This window comes from Topomyia yanbarensis, chromosome 2, assembly GCF_030247195.1.
Source record: "Topomyia yanbarensis strain Yona2022 chromosome 2, ASM3024719v1, whole genome shotgun sequence".
Classification (NCBI taxonomy): domain Eukaryota; kingdom Metazoa; phylum Arthropoda; class Insecta; order Diptera; family Culicidae; genus Topomyia; species Topomyia yanbarensis.
In genome coordinates, this window is record NC_080671.1 from 252,453,038 (window position 1) to 252,474,998 (window position 21,961).

Here is a 21,961-nt window from a genome sequence, read left to right on the forward strand (position 1 = left end):
GGATTATGATTGATGTCAGAACTCTGGAATGTGATTAGACAACTGTTTGATCAAGACCAATAGATCAGTTACAGATCAGGATCTCATTCCCACAACTTTTCAAAAGTCTTCATGACGTTTAAAACGACAGGTTATCAATGTACTGATTTGATAATTATTATTGTAATATTGAATGAAGTCAATCAGCATCAATAAATTATTCTCATCAATCCAATTATTTTTTGGGTGGTTGGCAAGGGTGGGGTTTAATCATGAAGCCTTCTCTTGGCTACGCCGTTGCTTTGAGTCATTTATATAGCTTTTCATTTTCTAAGATATGTTTCAGATCGATCCGATATTTGTAACTTAGACACTTTGCAGTCATCAGGTTCGCGCAAAATGAAAATTTTTGCATCGATAAGTGATCAAGGATCATGTAGACAACTTGGAATTCCATATCAACATTTGAATAGGGCTAATAAGATTTGTAAACAAACTTTTGTTTTGCTGATTTCTCCTAATTTGTTATCATTTCAACACAGTAAACATTTGAAATTGATTCTACCAAGGATAAAGATGTTGATTCATGTGTATTTTTCATGAAACTCAACTCGGTAGCGGAATAATGAGCGAAATAAGATTGTTTACAAAAGTCTCATTAGCCCTTTTGAAGAATTACTATTGAATTGTTCGGCGGTTATTTATAGCGATTGAAGATAGAAAAAGGAAATACGAAATTCGTTTTATAGAAATAATATTTGGCTAATTTAAATGCTTTACTACCCTGCCCTTGTATGCAAAAGTGACGTAAGCGCCACTTTGGTCCAATTTCATTTTTTCATATTTCTGAATTCTCCACAAAAATCCACATCTTTCAGTGTAATTGTCTTTAAAAAATTATGCAAAATGGCCTTAAAACGAGAAAAACAAAATGACGTAGAGCCATTTTTTTTACCAAAGTGACGTACCGGTGCAATATAGTATTGAAGGTATATTTAACAAGGCAAAACAATTTATTCTAAGCTTTTGTATCATAAGTAATGTTGGGAGCTATATAAGCACCATTTTGTGATGAAAATGGCTAGGGTGGTGTTATATTTATGCTAGGGTGGTATTCAAATTAGTTCTTTTAGCACGATATTTTTTTTTTAACTATTTATATTTTATAAAGAAGTCTTCTGTGCAAGTTCGAATGCTTCTTTAAAGCAGCAAGCTTAGTCTTTTTCAGCATGTATTTTTCATATCTTGGTGCAAACTTTTGTTGAAAACCTTGACCGCTGTTGTTCTATATTTCATCATTGTAGTGCGCAATTGGTACCCAACCAATTAATTTCAAAACCAATTCCAACCAAAACACCTGCAAATGAAATGGAATTTATTCAAGTCTCATAAACCGTGAGTTGAACTGTTCACATATCCGGCTCCAAATTTATACGAAAATTTCATGGGGTCAGTCCGAGGCAATGTTAATTAATGAAACTGATTTTTCAAAGCATAGCATGAAAACAGGTATTAATATAACATGAACATTAATGAATTGTATATATAAAGGCTCTAAACTAATTTTGAAACCATCTGAGAGACTTTGTGGATTCAAAATTAGTAACCCATACCTGTGAAACGTTTGTACCTGAATACACCTGTTATTCGACACGCTTGATCCACTAAAAATGCAATCAACTCTAGAATAACCGTGTACTACGAAGACTTCAAATGTGCTTGAATAGTTTATAGACAACCTATATGATGTATTTTGATGTGCCGTGTAACAGGAATATTCACTAAAAAAATACCAAACAGGCGGGAAACCGGAATTACCGGGATCAGTCGTTAAGTGGAACACTGTATCCAAATGTCTTCAAATATGATTGTATTTTTCACAGGTCACAGAATTTGACGTGCCGCATGACAGAAATAATTACTAGCATTGTTTGGCCCGAACTTCCATATTCCAAAATTGTTAATAAAGTGTCCCTATTTGGCATTGAATTTGCATTGTCCATAAATTATAGAGTTGATATTATTAGATATGTCGCATGACAGAAATGTTTAACAAAAACGTTTCATCCCGGATGACTTTACATGTGATAGTATTGTTCGTAGAAAACCGAGCTGGTGCACCTTGATGTGACGCGTGACAGGAATATTCACTTAAAAATGTGTCCGTTGAAAAGGAATACGGAATCACTGAATGGGTTGGAAAGTTTCTCCGTGTTTCCGGATGACTTTACATGTGTTCAAATGTAGGATAAAATATACAATACATTATATAATAATGCCTTCCTTGCAGCTAAACTTTGGAAAATTAATGAAAATGTACTGAATGGCCCTCGGACATAACCCACGGAACATCCGTATAGATCCAAAACCGACCATCTGACCAGACCACCAAATATAGCCTCGGAAACTTGAAGGAATTCATAATCATTTGCAGATAGTTCAGTTGAAACGGTTGATAATATACGACACATTTTACCCGGTATGTCAGAACTGCATAAAAACAGTGAAATGAAATCGCTATTTTTTTGCAAAAGTTACGTTAGCTAAAATTTACAAGGTTTTTGCCAAAAATTGAAAATTTAAGCAATTGACTATTATCTACAATGGATTGTACACATTTTGTACAGAATAGATAGTTGAAACATTATTCGTGCTTTTGAAAACATCACGAAATACAAAAATTGGTTTCCTGAAAAATATTCCTATTGGCGCTAACGTCAGAATAGACCTTTCTCGTCAAAAAATTTTATTTGATAGGATGCTTCCTTTTTTATTCCCAATTCGTTACTGCCGATTGCCGCGATGATTTGGTACCTCTAACTATTGAAAAACCTGTTTTAATCCACCTAGCGGTGCAATTGTGCCTTTCTCATTTCTCTAAACTATGACACGGAGGCTTTTTATGTTCAACATAATTGTGGAAATGTCCATTACATTCTTAGTACACTTTGCACTTATACACAATGGCATGCCAGCCACGAACTTGATGAGCTACGTGTCGACGGTGAAACACTTGAAACAAAAAAATATCATACTCCATTAGCCTAATCAGCATTAGATCAATGTTATCTGCTTGCTAACTCATTTTGTCATGCGGGGCTGGGTATGTGAAGAGGGCGAAAGTCCCATGAACGAACGACTCCCCAGCTTAAATTGGTATGCTTTGTGATACAGTGGTGGTTTAAAGATGATGGGGTTGAAAGGGAGGGGTATGAGGGCTGGATGGAGTGGTGGTCTGAGGGGTGATTTAAGGAGATTTTTAAAGGAGGGGCGCGAACAGTAGAGGGGGGGGGGGTGTAACCCCTCTCTGTAAACCATCAACTACGCCCCTGTTAAAATCCAGAAACCCTAAACGAATCGAAAAAAAAAGGTTGACGTTTTTCAGAGTGATTGCATAACCTTTCTATATGAGAAAGGCGAAAATGTGCCAAAATCCAAAAAAGTGAATCGTAGTCAAATTTTTTTTTCGAGTTTGCATCAAATCTCGACGTTTCATGCACCTTGAACACATTTAGCATCAAAAATAAAAATTCTATTTTTAATTTTTCCTATAGTTTATATGAGAAATTTCTGTATGGCCGCACTCTGAAACCCGTAATTCCGGAACCAGAATTCCGATCGATCCAAAATTCAATAGCAGCCGATGGGAAGGTTGCACCTTTCATTTGAGACTAAGTTTGGGCAAATCGGTCCAGCCATCTCTGAGAAAAATGAGTGACATTATTTGACACATACGCACATACATACACACACACACATACACACACACATACACACACACATACACACACACATACACACACACATACACACACACATACATACATACGCACACACATACAGACTTTTTCCGATCTCGACGAACTGAGTCGAATGGGATATGACACCCGGCCCTCCGGGCCGGGATTAGGTTGACGTTTTTCAGAGTGATTGCATAACCTTTCTATATGAGAAAGGCAAAAATCAAAAATAGTGCAAGCTGCTCATTTAACCCCATATTCTGAATACCTATCTTGCCTTGTTTCCCCGTATTTTTACACCATTTGGATGAATTTACTGTGGGGAATACTAAAAGGATGCCAGATCTGCATATATATTAGTAAATCTGCAGATTTTGCATTTTCACTGCAGATGTTTTGCAGATTACAAATATTTAGCAGAACAAAGCCTATGCCAGCCAATTTATACACAAGCCTTCAACATTTTTGATCATTTAAAATATATACATACTACATTTCTATGTCCAATTTATTGAAGATTTTTGTAGCAATCTGCAGACTTTTATATTTTCACTATTGTTTAAATAGACCTGGCATCACTGATGCTGAAATGATTCATTCATATACCTGTCAAAAACATAGAGCATTGCATGAAAAGGTATAACCTCACTTTTCTGACAGTTCAGTGTGCTTGTTTACCTAAGACTTGTTTACATGGACTTTTAAAATTTACATTACTTGAATACTTTCGATGCTCTTTGTTCATACATTGACCAATCGGCGCTGGATGTAATACCCGGTGACATATGCTGAATCGCAAGATCAAGTATTGGGCTATAAAACGATTGCTTTCTGGATGATGGATAAGGATTTGTACACATTTGTTTGTTTGCTCGTGGGTTGAGTCCTAACAAGATGATCCGATTGATTACTCATTTTTAGGTGGTGAAGTTTACCTGAACTTTATAGGTAACGAATTCGGTCGATGATAAGTTGTTGAAATGATCGTGCAATGCCCATACCGAATAACGTTTCCATTGGTCAGAATGCCTACCAGCGTATGATAGCTGCAAACATGAGGACAACAAGGTTATCGCTTTCGAATGGAACAATTATTTATTATTCGTGTTCAACTTCCATTACAGCAAAAGTTTCGTCGATTGACGATTATCGCATTGTCGTTGATTTAGCCGGCAAATGCAAAACAGTGCTCGGCACTGACGATAAGGAGTAAGAAGGATTTGATAGGAGTGATAAGAATGCAGAGCATTATGCATTCTGGAAGAATATCAGGGAGGAGAAATTATATGTAAATTTATATTATATCCCGAGTTGCCATCATTTTTGCACCGCAATAAAGCTTTCTGCAACTGCTGTCGTGTTCAAATTGGCAGGAAATAACTAGGCAGCGAATGATAAATTGCATAGTCAATTTATTTACTTTTTCGGAAGGATAAGTAATTAGTATGTTGTGAATATATATGTGTCGCCGGTGCCGTGTGTTATGGTGGTACCGGACGGAACCGTTGGTCAGCAGACCGTCCTTGTCGTACTGGTCATAGATGCGACGTTTTTTCTCATCTGATAGCACTTGACATGTTTCGGAGATCTGTCTTAACGCTCTCTTCTTAGCGCAGGATACGCGAAACCGCTGCTAGCTTTCGAAAGAAAATTCCTAGCTGCTGCTACTCTATCAGTCTCTCTCTCGACTGAGGACTACAATTTCGGTCGACTAAATTGTGCTACGAAAATTGTACTTCCTGGAATTTCACCTAACGAGATCAATTCATTGTGAGGAATTTCGCTACGTTCCAATATTGCTTGCCTCTGTAGGTGATGATGTGTGTGAATTCACTTCGGCAGCCAGGTCTTATGTTTTGGGTAATTTTGCTATCTTATTCTGCTGAATAAATCATCTAACTAAAGCCTCTACGTTATACTATGGTCACTTTAAAAACGCATTGCTATTTAATCTTGTAGCTGTTGGCAAGTCAGTCCTGGCACTGTTCTCGACTAATCCTGGCACTATACCGCTGACGTCGCACTTATTACGGTGATCAAACTTGGCGAGAGCGGCAGTGGTTTCGTCGGAATTGTTCACTCGACAAGCAGGAAGTGCAAGGACTCTGCTACTTTTGCCTGAGCCCCTCGTTGAAACCTTCGTCCTGTCGGAGTGTTAGCTTCTTCCGATACCGGAGCGTATTGCTGAACCGAAGCAGTCTGCTACTGGCGCTGCTTCCTTCGAATCGGAATCGCTGAATATTCCCGTTAGCCGAATGTCCAACGTAGCCGAAGGCCAACCGATTGCAGCAACACCACCAACCGTAGCTGAAATTTTGGCCTTTAATCCACCCTGCCATTGACATAGCGACAGACGAGTGCGGCGCAGGTTGGACCATCGGTTGACTCGGTGCCGGACAGGGCGAAACAGCTGCATCAGGAGCGGACCTAGTATTGGGTGTAAAGGTCATCAATTGCCATAGATCACCAAAATGCTCTGCGACTAACATTGTGAACAAAACAAACCAAACGAAATTGATCGCAACAACGATAAAATAATCTAAACTCTACCCAAACATTTAAAAATGAGAAAAAGGCAAAAGAACACGCAGAAAAATTTAGCATATTTAAACCAAAAATATGCGTTATTGAATTCAATCAATTATTGTTTATCACTTTAACTAACAAAATTATTAAAAAACAGAAAAACAATGTATTTTTGCTTTCAATAAAAACATTTTTAATTTCAATAATTTTCTTTCATTTTCAATAAAAAAAAATATTAGAAAGCATAACGATAAACTTTTTTATTGGAACAATAAATAAATTTTATTGAATTCAATAAATAAATTTATTGTTTCCCGACCAATAATTTTATTTATTGAATTTAATCCATATTTTTATTGAACCTACAAATCTTTTTTCTGCGTGAAGTTTTGGTCGAATTCATTATAATTCTATTTAAAAACTGAATACTGTTTTATTTAGTTTGATTGGGCATATTGTTTACATCAGACACACCCCTTAATTCATTGAGTACGTATTTCACTGCCTTTATAATCCTTTTGGAATCAGTTACAATAATCCTTTATAATCATTTTATAATAAGTGTATTGCTAGTTAGGACTTTTATATCAGCTTTTATAATTTGTTATAAAATCATTATCAAAATGCTTCATAATCCATTGTTGCGTTATGTTTATGTACATGGCCAGATAGATAGTTTTTAACTGGGACGGAACGTGTGGATACGAAAAAACCTAATGTCAATTGTAGCCTGGGGAGCTATCAAATGCAGCCAAAGGGAACCGTCAAATGCAGTCAGGGGGGGCTGTCAAATGTAGCCAGTCCATTTAAAATATGTGAGGAAGAAAGAGTGGCTATGCAAGACAAGAGATAAAAAATGAACAGAAAAAAGAAAAAGAAAACATCTATCCACAGGTTCTGTCCCAGGATTTTAATAGAGAACATCAAAATTCGATTTGTTTGCATTTGGCAGTAGGCATTTTTCAAATGTTTGGCTAGAAATTCCCTGCTTCTTCAATGAATCATGTACAAGACAAGTAAAAATGTTAAATTTAACGGAACAATGTATGATGCCGACATCAATTAAAAAATACAGCTGAGCGACCTTGTTGGGAAAGTGTTAACATTTGGCAGCGAACCAAACCAAGTTTCTCATACTATGATCGAATCAACAAAAAATCCAAGATCATGTAAACAATCTCTTTGAACTGTCAAAAAAGTGAGGTTAAACATTACCATGCAACGTTCTCCACCGAGAGGTTCACTTTAGTTTGTTTACATAACCAATGAACTTTGTACCGCGACTCACCACTTCATTTGCCGCGTTGTCAGGAAGCCAAGCAAAACTATACAAAACAGTGCTGCCCAAACACATATTTTGAGTCCCACCATTCTTGCAAAGGTGAAAAAAATACTCAACAATCTTGCATTTTTCAAATTTAAAAAAATCATTAAAAAATCACGATAGCTCTAAAAAGCCTCATTTCAGCGGAAATATTCTTAAAAATGTGTAGTCTTTTGAATGAAAATAAGAAAAAAGGGGGCTAGGTCGGACGAGAAAGGTCTATTGCATAAAAGGGCAGTACTATATTGAACAATAAATAGGCGACAAACAATAAGCCATAACTTTTAAAGTATTCAAAATAGATATTTGATGTCTTCAGTAAAGTTATTCGTAAAAGTAAGAGCTACAAATTTGCTAAAGACATCATTTCAATACAATCACTTCCAAAAAATTTTATGAAAATATGGCTATGGGAAATGATAAAAATCGTTCATTCATATTTAATGATAAATATATCCCTTTTGATAATAGTCCGATTTCAACAATCTATATCTCGTTCGAAATTTTTAAGATAATTTAAAAAAAAACTCCGAAAAACACCATTTTTACACTTTCAAACATTCATATCTTGGAAACTAAACATCAGAACCAAAAACAAATTAGTAGCGTTCTGTCTGGGTGAAAGGCCTTTTGTTTAAAATTGGTTTGGATAAGACCGGTTCAGCTAATGCTGAGAAACACGAATGAGAGTTTGTCCGTTACATACACACACAGACATTGTCCCAAATCGTCGAGCTGAGTAAATTGGTATATAAGACTCGGCCCTCCGGGCCTCGGAAATTTTTTTGAAAGTTTGAGCGAGTTCTATACATTTCTTTTATGTAGACTTATAGACTTGTAACTTGTAACTTGTAGACAATTAATTTTTCTGTAACTATGTTTTAATTGCCGCAAGGTTCTACTGTATCGATTTTGTTGGCTATTTTCGGCAAATTTGAGACTAAGAGAATCGAAAGCAATGAAATTGAAAGACGGATAGGTATTCTAGAGCGAATCAGTTATAAACTTAGAACGGAAAACTAGATACCTATCCGTCTTTCAATTTCATTGCTTTCGTTTTTCTTAGTCTCAAATTTGCCGAAAATAGCCAACAAAATCGATACAATTAATTTTTCTATCTAATTCTCGCATTTCTTTTTTTTCGAATGTCTAAAGTACTATCTAGGGACAGAAATATGAACTAGCTCGAGTAGTGAAACCAATATTGTTACGAAAAAAAACTTCAAAAAAAAGTTGCTCTGGACCCCCCGACGGATCATTTTGATCTTAGTTTGAAATGAAAGGGGAAAGTTCATTCTTTCTGTTGGCAGCACCGTACGATAAGAACTTTTTTCCGTAATTATAAATCCGTTTATTATTAACGAGGGTTATAAAATTCTTGTAGTGCGACAATCAATTCATTATTTGGGGTATTAACACTACTATGTGTAACTTACGTTTACTGCTCTATAATAGTGTCAGAGACGGTTGACGCCCCTCTTACGGTATCACCGTTAATCCAGACTGGTGTGCCTAATGTGTGTTAATTAGTACATAATGCTACTACACAACTATAAAGTGATTTTGATAACTCGCAAACAATATGGTGTAATTCACAACGGTTCTATCTTAGTTTAGTTCAACAATCGTATGATGGTTAAGTTCGAGATGTTCGCCTATAAGGTAGTTTTAAGGTTAGGTTTTAGCACATTTTAGGAAATATTTAATCAATATATTTGCACGTATGCATGATCTTACCGAGATGTATAGTAGCTATTAAGGTAGAATTGAGTAATTTACCACTAGATGCCACGATTAGTTAATCTTACTTAGTAATTTTAATAATTCGTAATAATTCGGGCACGCCTAATTGAGTTCACTTCTAATTTTGTTCTGCTCTCAAAAAACCAACGATGACCTAATTTGTTCCATTTATGCGAGGTGCGGACCCATCACGTGCGTATAGTTATGTGTAGATCAGATGTTGGATGTTAGGTGCGCACGAATAACCGTGATTCGTAACAGTCCCCCCGGGTACGCCAAGCACTGGGTTGGCTTACTGTGCGTCGTGCCTTACGTTCAGTACCGCCAATTTAGAAACAGGACGCTCGTACACACCATTCGCTGTTCTCACGGTGGCTGAGCGAATCTGGCCATCCTTCGCAGCACAAGTTTCAATAATTTTCCCTTTCGGCCAACAGTTTCGAGGTAATCGGGGATCTACTATAATCACATCGTCGCCTTTGGATATAGGCTTCGTATGAAGGAACCATTTCGTCTTTCGAGTGATTTCTGGGAGGTAATCTGTTACCCAACCAGAGCAACGAAATTTCAAAATCAGTTACCTATTTCTGCTAGCATTTACCGAAACCGACATTCAGATTCAACGCCTCCCTCATTCATTCACTTTCCAACTGACTGAAATTCCATGCAGAATCAAATGCTTGAGTGCAGAGGAAATATAAATTCATTCACCAACCAAAGCATTCATTTGTTATTATGTCGACAGTTTGAAGGCAAAAGTTGGTATCTTCTACATTTTCAAGCATAAGTGAACTGCGTAATTTATATCTGATGCACTTTTGCTCAATAATCCCTTTCAGCCAGCATAAAAACATAATTCACTTTGCTTCTGAAACCGAACATGTTCGAACCTGAATGCGCTGGGTCGGGAGAACGAATAACGAGAGAAACGAAACAAACATTTCATTCATCGCAGCGGGCATGAATTAAATTTCGTTTTCTTTCAAGTTTACGTAGTCAATTTTTTTAGGCTCTGTACCCAACGCTTCCAATACTGGTTGGCTAAGATTTGTGATGTGGCCATCCCTTTTTCAACGCATGTCCACTGTCGTCGTTTGTGCTGAGGGGGTTTGAGCCATTAGAAGACCCAAGCAGGAAGTGATTTGGAGTTAGAGCGGGATCGGAATCATCGTCGATTGGAACATGGGTCGGAGGCCGAGAATTCACGATGTTCTCGATCTCGGTCAGTAGATTCTGCAGGACTTCGTCTGTTGGTTTACGCGATGGATAGATAGACATCAAGTTCTTCTTTACGGTTCGGATTAGGCGCTCCCATCAACCGCCCATGTGCGGTGAAGCGGGGGGGGGGGGGGGGGGGGGGGTTGAACGACCATGTCGTTTCGGTACTGGAGAATACCTTTACTATTTCTTCTTGGTTGATGTTAGCTGCAGCTTCTTTCAGTTCGCGGCATGCGCCAATGAAATTGGTTCCACGGTCGCTGTGTATCGTTCTAGGGGTACCCCGTCGGGCGATAAATTTACGAAGTGCCATGATGCATGAGTCGGTGCTAAGGGAGTGCACCACCTCTATATGGCGATTCAAGAGGTGGTGCACTCCCTTAGAACCATTGGATCGTTAAACAGGCAGCCAGCCATTCCCCAGCGTTTCTCCACTCTTCTACCTACAGTTACCTCGATCGGACCGAAGTAGTCGACTCCCACATGCGTAAATGGTCGGGAAAATGCGGCGAGACATACCGGTGGGAGATTGGCCATAAGTGGCGGGTGTGGAGTGGCGCCTTCATTTTTGCGTCGTGACAGTTATCAGGGAATCGATGCACTAGTGCTACTACGTTGACCAGTTTCTTCCAGCTCGAAAAATTGGATAAACAGATGATCGCATTGGGAACTACGGAGTGCTTTAATAGACGGGGACGCAGCTGAGTGGTAGTTGTACTGATTTTAATCGCACACTGGGGCCATCCTTCCTCCTGAAGCCAGAGAAACTGCGGACCATTGAACCAGGTTTTCCAAACCATTTTGTGGCATCATTGGCTACGTTCAGATTGCTGAATACCCAGTGCCACTCACTTGTCTCCGTAGTTTCGAGAATCTCGCTGACTCGGAAAGCCACGTATTGAGAGTAGCGTCGGTGATCCGAATTTAGCCAGCAGATCACGTCCCGTGAGTCGGACCAGAATCGTTTGGAGATGGGAAATGAAAGGGATTGTGCAATCGATCGAGCGAGTCTCGCGCCGATAATAGCTGCTTGGAGCTCTAGCTTGGGGATGGACGTGAACTTTAGCGGGGCAACCCGCGTTTTCGCTGAAACCAGTATGCACTCTATCACTCCGTTCTGAACGAATCGAAGATACGATGCACCCGCAAACCCGTTTTCGCTTGCATCTACGAACTATGCAGTTATGTCTCACACTGGGTGGGTGAGGAGACTCGAAGGCGGTAGCTTCATGGAATCGTCACCTGTTCCACCTGGGGTAAAACGTTCAGCCACTGCTTCCATTTTCTGAATAATATGTTGGAGATAGGATCGTCCCATTGAACACCAGATCGCCAAACATCTTGAAGCAGAACATAAGAAAATGAGCGATCAGGTCAAGGGGGGTCGAATATCGTCATGAATACTCTTAGCATTTCCTTTTTTGTGGGGCAGCGTTGGCCGTCTAGTATGGCTCGATCATTCCGGTTCCAGCTGATTTTATATGTGAAGACATCCGTTGCAGTACACCACCACATCCCTAGCACTTTCTCAGTACTTATTCCGGAAGACAAGTCAAGATTTTTCTCCTCGGCGTTATCTTCGTGCAGCGCTATCGTCACACTGTTGGAGTTACTTATCCAGTTACGAATAGGGAACCCACCCTGCTCGTGCACGTACTTCACTTCTTGCGCAATTCTAATGGCTGCCTACTCAGTCTCTACGCTGATCAGCATATCATCGACGTAATGTTTTTTTCAGAATTACTTCTGCTGCTGCTGGGTACTTTTGTGCATAGCGTTCAGCATTGATATTTTTTATATATTGAGCACAGCTCGGAGAACAACAAGCCCCGAATCTCATTACACGTACCACGTATATTTCGACTCTCCCCTCTATGTTTCTCCAGAGAAAGCGTTGGCACTGTTGGTCCTTCTCTATAATTTTTACTTGGTGAAACATTTCTTGGATGTCACCTGTTAGACCGATACGGTTCTCACGAAACTGCAGGAGTATAGACAACAGTGAACAGAGCTGATCTGGTCCCTTTAGTAAAGCGGAATTAAGAGATTTTCTGAAAGCTAGTGCTGCGGCTTCCCAGACGATTCTAATCTTTCCGGGTTTGTTCGGATTTGTCACTGGGAAGATGGGAAGGTATCATGTACGATGATAGGGTTGTTCGAGCTCCATCAGTGAAAGTTTCCGAATGTAGCCTTCGGCTAGGTAGTCATCGAGCTTGCGGTCTAGAACTACCTTTAGCTCTGTATCTTTCGCCAGACGTTTTTCCAGACATTCGTGACGAATAGCCACAGCACGATTATCAGGAAGACGGATATCGTCAAACCGCCAAAGCAGACCGGTTTCATACCGACCGGCCTTAAATTTTGCGAAAGATTTAGAAGATGCTGAGCTCGTTGGTTGTCAAGAGATAGAGGTAGACTAACTTCATTCATCACTCCAAGACTATCCAGTGCAAAGTATTCTTTCATGGAACGATTCAGATCTTCGTCCGGGCGTTCGTCTCCCTGGTGCTCATGGAAGGCCCATTGAACAATGGTGTGCATTTCCTTAGTATAACCACCATATACGGCCCACCCTAGCCTAGTTTTTACAGCGATCGGCTGGTTTAATCGTCCTTCTCTGCTTTGCAGTACTAGACCGACCAGCGCATGTTTGAGATCTATCAGGATACGTGGACTGGCCTCTTGGTACGAGTCGATTGGTAAGCCGCGCATGTGTGGATGCATATGAGAGAGTTCATTCATGTCGAGTGTTTGCGCTGGTAGTAACAGTTCCTTTACCGTTCTCACATTGTTCAGGCGGAACATTTTGGCGTCGCTTCTTACACCAGTTATTCCTAAGATGACGACTCGGGAGTTTTCTTCTTAGCGTTCCTTCCCTCCTGTCCATTGAACGCACAACGGACTGACATTTCCCTCCAGCTGTAGTATCTCTGCCAATTCGCTATCCAGTAAAGTGAGCTCGGAACCTTCATCAAAAAGAGCATAGGAGAGATACGTTATATAAGTGATTCTCTAACCCACACGCATCAACTATCGCGCAAAGATTTTGAACGCTCACCGCGAAATCAACAATTATTTCTAGCTTATCGTCTCTCGGGGATAGCAATGCATTTATCTTGGCTATAAGTGACTGTACGATGGCTTCGGGTTGTCCAAACATCATTTTCAAGGTAGCCATCACATAGACGGCATTTTACGGCTTCATATGCTCGGCCTTTCAGACTATTGCGCAGTCGAACGATGTTTTCGTCATCTGTGAATCCACACATTGATGTTGTGCTATTGAATGAGGACAGAAATATTGGCCAATCGCCCGGGTTGCCTGAGAACGTTGGCAGATCTTTTGATATTGCCTGCCGTGCGGCTAGCTGCTCTCTCATTGGAGGACGGCGGCGCTGTTCTATACAACTGTGTTGCTTGGTTACCGATTGGTTCCATCCCGGAATGTCCTGACCTGCGATTGAAGATCTATTGGAAGCTGTGGAGGGATGTTCTACGTACGATACGGGAGCTGATCTGTCCGAAACAGCGTTAGGTATAATCTGTCTTGAGCCTCTATTATATTGGTTGGAGAACTGAGAGGTAGGCCGAAGGCTTGCATGGGAAACGTCTCGTTTTGATGGTTGTGTACTCGGCGCATGATTTATAGTTTTACTGGAGGGGTTGTGTGTTGATTGTCGAGATGGCCTAAATTTTCCGATAGTAAATCATTCTGTTCTTCGCCGTTAACATTTTGTACCCAATCCTTTATCCGACACATTCCTTCCTTGGAACTTGCATTCGATTGACACGCTATCTTTCTGAGGATGTCATACTTTCTATCTACGTACGCCCGGCGCTTCTCCGCTCCTTGCTGATCGAGCGCGCATTCGTCCTCCAGTTTCAGAAGGTTTTTCGGAAACTGTATGTCTTTTTTAAGCGAATTACTTGCTGTAGCTTTGCCTTATTAAACTCTGGATCATTCCTATCGTTAGCTTGTATATTCGTCGCTGGCATTGAGTTTTGATTGAGAATTGACGATATTCGCTGGATGCAGTTGCGATAACTCCAGCTCCTGTCCTCAATATCCTCGGTAACTTCCACGCAGACGAAGTGATGCCATTTATCGCATTCATCACATGGACCATGTCGTCATTAGCATCAGGTTTGCATGCGCGGCCTGGTAAGGTTTCAGATTTATCCCCAGCGGCCACGCACACCTCCCCATCATCGTACTTATTCTCAGCGGTGGTTTTCGAACGCATCCGTGTTCCTTTGGAGCTAGTTTTAGCACCTGCTTTTTAATTGCTACGACTCGACATTTAACCGCTTGTAGAATTCACCAACAGATTGAATTAAACGAATTTTATAAATTTGTTGGCAGCACCGTACGATAAGAACTTTTTTCCGTAATTATAAATCCGTTTATTATTAACGAGGGTTATAAAATTCCTGTAGTGCGACAATCAATTCATTATTTAGGGTATTAACACTACTATGTGTAACTTACGTTTACTGCTCTTTAATGGTGTCAGAGACGGTTGACGCTCCTCTTACGGTATCACCGTTAATCCAGACTGGTGTGCCTAATACACACATTAGGAATTAGTATTATAATGCTACTACATAAGTATAAAGTGATTTTGATAACTCACCAACAAAATGGTGTAATTCACAACGGTTCTATGTTAGTTTAGTTCAACAATCGTATGATGGTTAAGTTCGATATGTTCGCCTATAAGGTAGTTTTAAGGTTAGGTTTTAGCACATTTTAGGAAATATTTAATAAATATATTTGCACGTATGCATGATCTTACCGAGCTCTATAGTAGCTATTAAGGTAGTATTAAGTAATTTACCACTAGATACCACGATTAGTTAATCTTACCAAGTAATTTTATGATTAATTTAGGTAAATAATTCGAGCACGCCTAGCTGAGTTCACTTCTAATTTTGTTCTGCTTTCAAAAAACCAATGATGACCTAATTTGTTCCATTTATGCGAGGTGCGGACCCATCACGTGCGTGTAGGTATGTGTAGATCAGATGTTGGATGTTAGGTGCGCACAAATAGCCGTGATTCGTAACGCTTTCATATTCCGAAGTTTCAGAGATACTGCTTTTTTTTGCATAAAGTTGTTCTAATAAATACACCGCGTCCGGTTGGGCTAGGCTTTTATTGCTAAGATCTTCGATTATTGGAATCTTAGGATCTTAGCAGAAGCGGCACAGACTCGCTTCGTCGGAGCTGCTTTCGGTATTATGGCTTTTTTAGAGGTTTAGCAGAGCCCAATTCAAACCCCACCATATCCTAGCAAAACTTCGCAACTCGCAGTAGGACCGGACTCCTGTCCTTCCTGTCCCTTCTGCCCCCTGTGTCCCTTCTGTGTGTATATATGTAACGGACAAACTCTCATTCGTGTTTCTCGGCAATGGGTCAACCGATCTTATCCAAACCAATTTTAAATTAAAGATCCATCAGCCAGACAGAATTCTATTAATTTGTTTTTGATTCTGATGTTTAGTTTCCAAGATATGAATGTTTGAATATGTAAAAATGGCATTTTTCGCTGTTTTTTTAAATTATCTGCCGAAATTAACAACAAAGTTTAACACTTTATATATTTTTAGACAGCTTATACGAATACCTTTCGAACAAGTTACAGATGGTTGAAATCGGACTATTATCAAAACGGATATTAACCATTAAATACAGACGAAATATTTTTATCATTTCCCATTGCCAGCCACGGTGTTCCTAAAACCGTTATTAACAAAAAAATAACCATAAATTTGTCATACGGCATTCGGAAGATACAGTATCCAAGCATCTTCTCAGTGAATTTCAAAATGATCAATCGAGGGATTCGAGAGAAATTGCAATTTGAAGTTTTATGACACGTTTCATAAGGCTACAAGCAAACACCCACGGGTTTGGTCCTATCTCTACAAACAAATTTTTTGTCTACTTATTTAGTACATGACATTCGAAAGATATAGTAATCAAGTATATCTCCTGCAAGTTTGAAAATATTTCATTGACGGAATCGCAATTTATAACGGTTTGGATGTGGTATGCGGTCATAGATGGGTTTTCCACCAGACTTCAAGCGTGAATCCATGTTTGTCCATTGACTATTTAGATCGTTTATACGTGTCGCGGTTTTTAAAGGAAAACCTGACCATTTAATTACATAAATATAATGTACAAAAGGTGTTATTTATATGGTACACTGAAAAAATATGAAAATAGGGTTGTCTACCAAACGTTAAATATAATGTGTAAATTAAAAAAATGGATGAAAGTCGGAATGTTTACTTCAAAAGGCCATATTTTAATGGTTTGTTGACCGATTCTAATTATTTTTTCATTATTGAACAAGTAGACATTTCATCGTTAATTTTAATTAAGAAGAATATAAAATAGAATTGCCTACTTCAAAAAATAGACAACATAATTATCCTCAATTATATGTATTATCACTATTTAGTGAATATCTTTATATTCAAAACGATGACCTATACATTAGTTGAATGCAACGAACGCAAACTACAAATGATGGAAAAATAAAACCATAAATTCAAAAAATATGAAGGTATTTGCTGATTCAGATCAATTTATGCTATAATACGGTTTTTGTTGGAAATTTTGTATAATCGCTGGTTGGGTTGACAGATATTAAAACTTGTCAAAGGGGATGTTATTAGTACAAGTTCATCTGCTCATATCTCTAACTATTGTCAGTTTTATTGTCGAATTGAACTTATCATGAGAATTTGACATTCAGATGTTTATACAGCAATTGCAATCAACTATTATATAAAAATGGATAGGCAGCTATTTTTAAAACAAAAATACTTACTAAATAATGATAATACATATAGTTGAGATCAACTATATCGCCTGTAGATGACTCTGTTTTATATTCTTCTTAATGTAAATTAACAATGAAACGTTTACCTGTTCAATAATGAAAAAATAATTAGAATCGGTCAACAAACCATCGAGATATGGCCTTTTGAAGTAAACATTCCAACTTTCATTCATTTTTTTAGTTTTCACATTATATTTAACGTTTGGTAGACAACCCTATTTTCATATTTTTTCAGTGCACCATATAAATAACACCTTTTGTACATTATATTTATGTAATTAAATGGTAAGGTTTTCCTTTAAAAACCGCGACACGTATAAACGATCTAAATAGTCAATGAACAAACATGGATTCACGCTTGAAGTCTGATAGAAAACCCATCTATGACCGCATACCACATCCAAACCGTTATAAATTTCGATTCCGTCAATGAAATATTTTCAAACTTGCAGGAGATATACTTGATTACTATATCTTTCGAATGTCATGTACTTAATAAGTAAACAAAAAAAATTTGTTTGTGGAGATAGGACCAAACCCGTGGGTGTTTGCTGGTAGCCTTATGAAACGTGTCATAAAACTTCAAATTGCAATTTCTCTCGAATCTCTCGATGGATCATTTTTAAATTCACTGAGAAGATGCTTGGATACTGTATCTTTCGAATGCCGTATGACAAATTTATGGTTATTTTTTTTGTTAATAACGGTTTTAGGAACACCGTGTGACCGCATACCACATCCAAACCGTTATAAATTTCGATTCCGTCAATGAAATATTTTCAAACTTGCAGGAGATATACTTGATTACTATATCTTTCGAATGCCATGTACTAAATAAGTAAACAAAAAAAAATTGTTTGTAGAGATAGGACCAAACCCGTGGGTGTTTGCTGGTAGCCTTATGAAACGTGTCATAAAACTTCAAATTGCAATTTCTCTCGAATCCCTCGATGGATCATTTTGAAATTCACTGAGAAGATGCTTGGATACTGTATCTTTCGAATGCCGTATGACAAATTTATGGTCATTTTTTGTTAATAACGGTTTTAGGAACACCGTGCAGCAATATGACCAAAAATATGTAATCTATTATTTACGCCAAAACGGCTTATTTTAGGTCAATAGTGCCTTCGGAGAATTTAATGGAGGCAATATGCCATTTCTTTTAGTATTATGCTTTTGCTGATTAATCCCCCTACGAGTGAGATATTTTCATAAATTTTCTTGGAAGTAATTGTATTGAAATGATGCCTTCAGCAAATTTATAGCTCTTACTTTTGCGAATAACTGTACTGAAGACATGAAATATCTATTTTGAATACGTTAAAAGTTATGGCTTGTTGTTTGTGGATTACCCTTTGTCGCCTACTTATTGTTCAATAAAGTAATATTCCTTTCAAATAAGCCAAACATTATTTCGATAAAACGAATTTTGTATTTCATTTTTCTATCTACAACCGCTAGAAATAATCACCGAACAATTCCAAGTTGTCTGGAGGAACTTGATAACTTATCAGTGCAAAAATGTTTATTTGCGCGAATCTTCTGACTGCAATTTTTCTAACTTATAACCATCGGATTGATCTGAAACATATCTTTGTAAATGAAAAGCGAAATAAATAACTCCAAGCAACGGCGTAGCCAAGAGAAGGTTTCGGGGTTTAACACCATACATCTCAAAAAAATTATTGGATTGAAATTATCTGATCCGTACAATGATAACCTGTTGTTGTAAACATCATGAGGACTTTTGATAAATTGTCGGAATGGGGTCCTGATATGTAACTGATCTATTGGTCTTGATTTCACAGCTGTCTAATATCATCAATATCTAATAACTGTCTGAAAACATTCCAATAGAAAATTCCTGAGTTCTGAAACTAATCATAATCCTCAGATTTCTATTCAAATTGAGCTCGCTTTTGAAGAGATGTACTGTAATAAGGGTCTTTATTTAATAGGAAGCGAAGTTAAATTGATTTAATGTCTATGAAACATTGCATAACAATTGCATAACTTTCAACATTTGCTAAAAATGTTTTTGCCTTTCTCATTTTCTCCAAAAATCGGCAATATAATTCCGGCGTGGAGGGTAGAGTGTCATATGCCATTCTACTCAGTTCGTCGAGATCGGAAAATGTCTGTGTGTGTATGTATGTATGTATGTGTGTATATGTGTGTACGTGGAAAAAAGTGTCACCTCTGTTTCTCAGAGATGGCTGGACCGATTTGCACAAACTTAGTCTCAAAAGAAAGATACAACCTTCCCATCGGCTGCTATTGATTTTTTTTTATTGATTGAACTTCTGGTTCCGGAGTTACGGGTTGAAAAGTGCGATCATACAGCAAATTCCCATATAAACTGAAACGAAAAATTCTCAAAGGGGGAGTAAGGGAAAATTTCAAAATCGAATTTGTATTTTTGATGCCAAATGAATTTAAAATGCACGAAACATTGTGATTTGATGTAAACTCGAAGAAATTTTTTTTTGATAAACATAGACTTTTTTGGATTCTGGCACATTTTTGCCTTTCTCATATAGAAAGGTTATGCAATCACTCTAAAAATGGTCAATCATCCCGGCCCGGATGGAGTATGCAGTGAGTTGTTACTACCTTAAAATTAAAACTAGTTTAAAATTTCTAAACAAGTTGAAAATTTTCGGCAGAGCCCGGACCTCCCGGATCTTTCTCCATGATCCGCCGCTGGTTTCAAGCAATGTGTCAGTATCGACAGATAGTATCTCAAGATCGTGGCTGTCGATCCAATGTATGTATGTGCAAATCGTACTGAACATGTAATATACATTTCCACCATTGTATTGAACATAACCAGCCATGGAATCGTAGTCTGGACAAATGAGAAAAGCACAATTGCATCCCTAGGTGGTTTAAAACAGGTTTTTATTTTGGGATTGCGTCGATTTGAGACGAAAACGTAACATGATTAATAACGAGGATAACACTTTCCGAATGTAGAGAGAAATTTATGAAAAATGGCGTTTTCCATTCGACTCTAGAGGAATTCTACGAAGATCTGTCCGAAAATCTCTAAAGTCGTGACCGACTTAGATTCCGATAAAACTTTACAGGGTTAACCGACATGGAAGACTTAACATTTTCCACAGCCAATAAGATTATTTTGACTCAAGCGCAATTTTTTAAAAAGGCATAGACGTTTCTACGTGCAATAATTTCAATTTTTTGTTCGATTACGCTATTTAATACATTAAAACTATCTGAGAACGAGTTACAGGGAATGAATACTTCTGCACGAAAAAAATATGCGCTAAAAAATTTTTTACAAAAACAAAAATTCATGATAAAATTTAAATTTGCCAAAAAACTCATTTTTTCTAATTTTTTATATTGTGCCAACAAAAACCTAAAGAGAAATGAAACATTTTGAATGTAATTTCATGATGGAGAAATTATCAGAAAAAAAAGTTTTTTTTTAACAATAACTTTATACATGTTATTAAATTTCATACTAATTGACATACAAAACCGTAATTTTCTTACAGAATATAATTCTAAATATCATTTTAAATCAAAATGCATTTAACAAATATCTTGCAAAATGCGATAGTTTTCGAAATATTTGGAATTTTGCTCCAACAAGAACAATTAATTCATGTAATTAAGTCCTTTTTAAAAGTTAATCGCGTTACCCCATCATAAATTGTCAAAAGTCTAATGTTTATCGTTTTACAGACATAAAAGAAGCTTTTTCAGTGTTTTTGGATCATGGAGAAGCTTTACATAAAAAAGTTTTCCTAACAACAATTTTTGACAAATTTTCATAATTCATACTATTTGCAGTCAAAAGTAGAATTTTATTTTTGAATGTGATTCCAAACGCCATTATAAATCGAAATTCTTATAACAAAAACATTTTCTGAAATGTAGTAGTTCTCGAGATATTTTAAATTTTGTTTTAACAACCCAATTATTTTGTTTTATTACGACCTTTTCAGAAGTTATTCACGTTTCTCAATCAACAGCAATTAGTTTTTCGTTAGGCCCATAACATTTCCTGTAACTTTCCCATTGGCATCAAAGCGACATTGTAAACCATTTGAAAGCTATATAAAAATAATCAAACTATTATACTACCATAGGCACGGTGTATTTATTAGAACAATATGCAAAAAAATTCAGCATCTCTGAAACTTCGGAGTATGAAAGAATGGACTTTCCCCTTTCATTTGAAACAAAGATCAAAATGATCCGTCGGGGGATTCAGAGCAACTTTTTTTTTACGTTTTGCCTTTCTCATATAAAGAAAGGCTATGCAATCACTGTAAAAATCGACTTTTTAACCGAGGCCGGGAGGGTCGAGTGTCATACACCATTCGATTCAGTTCGTCGAGATCGGCAAATGTCTGTGTGTATGTATAATATACAAGAAAATAAATCATTATTCGAGTTCTAAAATTTTGTAAAGGAAAAAAAATTGTATAAGAAAAAAACAACCGCGGTAATATTAAACTGAAAAACATGTTTTAATCCACCTAACGGTGCAATTGTGCCTTTCTCATTTCTTCAAACTATGATCATTACCAATGTCTATTACA

The 21,961-nt window shown here is 37.6% G+C and overlaps 1 protein-coding gene across 7 annotated transcripts in view; it reads right to left on the bottom strand.

Moving 5' to 3' along the window:
• The window catches only part of LOC131678443 (inactivation-no-after-potential D protein-like), a 382,649-nt gene that overhangs the window by 116,611 nt on the left and 244,077 nt on the right, over window positions 1-21,961 (bottom strand). Inside the window, exon 1 of one of the 7 annotated variants that reach the window (XM_058958605.1) lies at window positions 15,020-15,043. The exons of 5 other annotated variants lie outside the window; for them this stretch is intronic. The gene's annotated coding sequence lies outside the window, so the exon portion shown is untranslated. Of the gene's footprint in view, window positions 1-9,005; window positions 9,030-15,019; window positions 15,044-21,961 lie in introns of those variants that run through there. One more of the 7 variants, XM_058958606.1, reaches the window with a different exon arrangement.